Genomic DNA, 5,656 nt, shown 5'->3' with positions numbered 1-5,656 from the left:
GCAAAGAAACCAATATAGCCGCACCCTTACGAACGTCTCCCCATTTTTTCTCCCCACCTCATTTACAATACACATACATAATCCAGATAATTACTGCATTGCGCGTGACCATCTGCCGTGTTACTTTCCACTATAAGATCGACGTTCTTGAAAGTAATTTTTTTGATCGATTTTCCCCGCTGTTATGTCTTGAATTATGTATGATTTTTGTTCTTCTATTTATAGTTTCGAATTCGACATTTGTTAACATTTGATAACAAGTGTAAATTAAAAATTTATAACACCCCCGACAATTGAAGGTTACAGTAACTAGAAAAGAGCTGATAACTTTCAAACGGCTGAACCGATTTTCTTGGACTATTCCGCGCCTACGATCCAAAGTATCTGAGTTTTCCAAAACATCATTTTCAAATTAATAATTATGTATCAAGGCAACGTCCATCTTGACAGCTTGACAATTGACATAATATTATGAACCTAACGGTTATCTAACCTTCTTTTCTACAAGAAAACTAGAAAAGAGCTGATAACTCTTAAACGGCTGAACCAATTTTTTTGGATTATAGCTAAGAACACTCTCGATCAAGCCACCTTTCAAACAAAAAAAAGTAAATTAAAATCGGTTCATTCGTTTAGGCGCTACGATGCCACAGACAGATACACAGATACACAGATACACACGTCAAACTTATAACACTCCTCTTTTTGGGTCGGGGGTTAAAAATACCTTAGAAAATTGGAATAGAAGATATCAAAACGCTGAAACAGCAGCCTTGACGAAGCTGTTCTTCCCGGACGTCTATAGCGCCTTTGGGGTAGTGAGAAAGATTAGGTTGACACCGATTCACGTTCAAGTGCTGACGGGACATGGAGGGTTTGGGCAGTACTTGAAAAGGTTTAAGAGGGCTCTCTCCGTCACTCGTTTCATACAATCGTAGTTCCAATTTCAATTTAAAATTTACATACAAATCTTTGAGCCCCTGTAATTTTAAAACTACATATTTTTAGAAAAATCTAAAACACCACAGACACAGATATTAGTTTCTAGAATATGTCTGCAAAATTTCATGGACTTTGGTTGCTTAATATTCAAATGAAATTGGAACTACGATTGTATGAAACGAGTGGAAACGAGTGACGGAGAGAGCCCTGTTAGTGTAAGGACGACTCAGCCTGTGACTGCGACCCAGCGAACGAGGAATCGGTGTTACACCTACTTCTGGACTGCCCCAAGTATTGCAAAGAGCGCTATGCGTTGGATTAGATAACGGGAATGCCAATACAGAAAGAAACGCTGGATGTACTGATTACAAACAGGCAATACCAGATGCCATTCCTCGATTTCTGCACAAAAATTGCCAAAAATTGTATAAATAAGAATAAAACTAAATTGCTACCATAAATGTTTTAATATATTATACTTAATGATAGAGATCCATACTTTTAAGTTTATTATAAGAATAAAATTAATAACTTAGATAAAAATTGTTACTATAATGCAGTGAAAATGAATAAATAAACAAAAGTAGCTTGTAAATTAAAAATGTAGAAAAGGACTCTGAAAAATTCAAAATTCAAAATATTCAATTAGACTTTTACAAGTTCTTTTGAATCGTCAAAAGCATCTACCACTGGTTCGGGATGCCTTTCCTACCGAGAAGAACCAGCAAGAAACTCGGCGGTTGCTCTTTTCAAAGATTTAATAATACAATATTATGCCATATTATATCAGAGGTTTTATAATACAATAAAAACTACAATAAAAAAAATGTTTATACAAACATTTGTAATAAAGTTCAACCAAACTCATCTCTTTTATTTTACTATGGGATAGGTATTTTATAGTCTGGTCATTCAAGGATACAATAATTCGGATAGAGCTAAAAATTGGCACGAATGTTGGGAACACCAATATAAATGAATTGTGAAAAGTCCCCATCGATCCCACATAAGCAAAAAATATATTCAAGGCCAAAATTCACAAATAAGTTTTATCATAAATAGGTTAGACAAAAATTATAGGTAAATCATGACATATCCAGAATGAAAATTTTAAAATCGCGATATCTCAGGTTATATATACTTCATTTACTCTACAAACCCTTACTTTATAAACCCGTAGCTAAAACCATACTAACTCTGAAAGTAAATGTTTGACTGGAAGTTATAAAGTACTCATAATGCCATCAAATATTTGGCTTCTGTGGGGCGCGCTCAGTAAATCACGAATGTTTTTTTGTTAGCTGACCTAACTTTGACTGGATTTACTGGATATAGGTGTTTCATGGAATTCCCACAGTCTATCTCAGACTAAGTCTGTATTGCTATAATAAACGTAAGCGGCTACGTATTTTTGAATCCCGAAGTAAAAAAAGAAACCTGTTCGGTTCTTTGCTTACTAATGAGTTCCCACTGAATACTATATAAACCACATCCAGGAATTATATGACAGAAACAAAAGCAAAAAGAGCTCTAAAATAGTAGAATAGTAGTCGGTATAGTATGTATCTAAATCTATACTAATAAATGAAATTGGAGTGTCTGTCTGTAATTTCGAAATAACTACCTCATATTAAGCTAATATGGTCATTTGAACGATACCATAACTGAATCACACGTTTTTAAAATTTTTGTCTGTCTGTCTGTCTGTCTGTTTGAAAAGGCTAATCTTGGGAACGGCTGAACCGATTTTGACGGGATTTTCACAGACAAGTAGAGAATTGACCAGGAAGTAACATAGGCTACTTTTTTAACCGACTTTCAAAAAGGGAGTTGTGTTTTTCTACCTATGTACACCGAAATCTCCGAGATTTCTGAACCGATTTGCGTCATTTCTTTTTTAATCGATAGAGGAACTTTGCGACATTGTTTGATAAAAAATTTGGAGTCCAACTCCTCAATCCTGATGCTGCAGGGGATCTGACCAATCCACGCGGGCGAAGCTGCGGGCATCAGCTAGTAATATATATAAGAAAAAAGTGATTGAATGATCTATCAACGCACAGCTCAAACCACTGGACGGATCAGGCTGAAAAGCATGCATATAACTATTGCTTATGATGTAGACATCCGCTATGAAAGGATTTTTAGGGTTTCATACCTCAAAAGGAAAAACGGAACCCTTATAGGTTCCGTTTGTCATCACTTTGTTGTCTGTCTGTCTGTCTGTCTGTCCGTCCGTCGTCCGTCATGTCTGTCAAGAAACCTATAGGGTACTTTCCGTTGACCTGGAATCATGAAATTTGGTAGGAAGCTCTTATAGCACAAGTACAGGAATAAATCTGAAAACCGCCAATTTGAGGTTACATCATTTAAAAAAAAAAAATTAAAATGTTTCAATTTTCAAAATAAGATAACTATACCACGTGGAGCATTATATGAAAGGGCTTTCTTTACCTGTACACCCTAAAACAGATTTTATTTATTTTCGTGTATAATAAATAGTTTTTGATTTATAGTGCGCGAGTCTGACTCGCACTTGGCCAGTTTTTTTAATAATATAAAAAGAATAGCCCATGCACTGAAAACAAAAATAAAATAAAATTAGTAAGTAATTAATTGAGTATTATTTATGAAAGCAGCACGCAATTTTTATTTAGCAATTTAAAGTTTAATTGGACAACATTGACATTGGTTTAATAAACTTTAAATGAGTTTAATATCTTTTATACACGCAAACGTTCGAATTAAATCTTTTGCGAATCGTTCGACCGTACTTTATACCTCAGAAGTTCGTAATAACATAAGTCGGTGAAACATTATGAATAGTTTTTGAGTTACGAGAGCCACATGGTCGAATTATAATAATACTAGCTGATGCCCGCGACTTCGTTCGCGTGGATGTGGGTTTTTTAAAATTTCCGTGGGAAATCTTTGATTTTCCGGGATAAAAAGTAACCTATGTGCTTATCCAGGGTATAATCTATCTCAATTCTAAATTTCAGCCCAATCCATCCAGTAGTTATTGCGTGAAGGAGTAACAAACATACACACACACACACAAACACACACACACACATACAAACTTTCTCCTTTATAATATTAGTGTGATGATAAACAGATGACGTATAACTTTGTCTGTGGTTGGCTTATTGATTTAGGTCAAGTTACTAGTGAGCGTAAATCCGCATGCCCTACATCAATGATAGATTTTCTTCATAGCGTCGTAATGTAAGAAGGCGTGAACTGATTGGGTTTCACTCATTTTCCTTTTCTTTACTTTTCAAAGTTATGATTGAAACTGGATTTGAGTCTAATTAGGATTCAAATTACATTCAGTAAGAACCACAGCATTGCTACGCCTACAAATTCATTTCAGGAGAAACTATCAAACTTATTTGGAAAATATTGCTTTTTTAAAATACAAAATAGCGAGAAAACGAGCAGGCGGGTCACCCGGTGTTAAGTGATTACCACCACCCATGAACACCCCCGACAACTGAAGGTTACAGTAACTAGAAAAGAGATGATAACTTTCAAACGGCTGAACCGATTTTCTTGGATTAAAGCTAATATCACTCTCGATCAAGCCACCTTTCAAACAAAAAACTAAATTAAAATCGGTTCATTAGTTTAGTAGCTACGATGCCACAGACAGATACACAGATACACGCGTCAAACTTATAACACCGTTCTTTTTGGGTCGGGGGTTAAAAAGCATGCGCAGCTACGATAGACAAATAAACATTCAAAATTGTATCGTGCAAAATCTCTCCCAGACAACCTTTGTAGTTTGGAGTAAGGAATTGGGAATCTACAGGTAGATGCAACAAGCAATTTAGACGCTATTATGATTCTTATTGTGGTTATAAAATAGATTACAAGTAAGATATACCTAGTTATTTTATAATACACATATAAAATAATATAATACATACGTACCTTGATAGAACCCATGATACTCATTCTGCTTCAAAGATAAACATACTTTCAATTATTGAAACTTTCATTTATCTTTTTTTAACCCCCGACCCAAAAAGAGGGGTGTTATAAGTTTGACGTGTGTATCTGTGTATCTGTCTGTGGCATTGTAGCTCCTAAACTAATGAACCGTTTTTAATTTAGTTTTTTTTTGTTTGAAAGGTGGCTTGATCGAGAGTGTTCTAAGCTATAATCCAAGAAAATCGGTTCAGCTGTTTGAAAGTTATCAGCTCTTTTCTAGTTACTGTAACCTTCACTTGTCGGGGGTGTTATAAATTTTTAATTTATACTTGTTGAAACTTCAGTTTATATACGTGCCTACTTGTCGGATCAAAGATTTACTCGCCTTATGTATCTTCACAAACTTATGATTCTAGCTTGTTTATATCCCTTCAGGTTTTCTATGTATTTTTTGGTGACTTTTAACTATAATTTTATAAAATATATATTAAAAAAAACTCCTTAGTTTTAACTGTTATACATAACCGTAAGATTTTTAACTTTTAAAATGAGGTAGCTTCAGACACGTTTTTGAATCTCAATAAACTGAGAATTACAAACTTTTGATATAGGTATACCAACCCCAATGTTTCGTGTAGTGTATGTAGCAACTATTCCAGTTACATAATTCAAGGGCTATTTAAACAATATCCAAAGATTTAACGCCTTATCAAATCCAGTCGAGAAACTATCATACATTAGGTCCCCACTGTATGTTCATTGATGCGTGCTCGTA

Source organism: Maniola jurtina, chromosome 24, assembly GCF_905333055.1.
Source record: "Maniola jurtina chromosome 24, ilManJurt1.1, whole genome shotgun sequence".
Taxonomy (NCBI): Eukaryota; Metazoa; Arthropoda; class Insecta; order Lepidoptera; family Nymphalidae; genus Maniola; species Maniola jurtina.
This window is presented reverse-complemented; position numbering follows the sequence as displayed.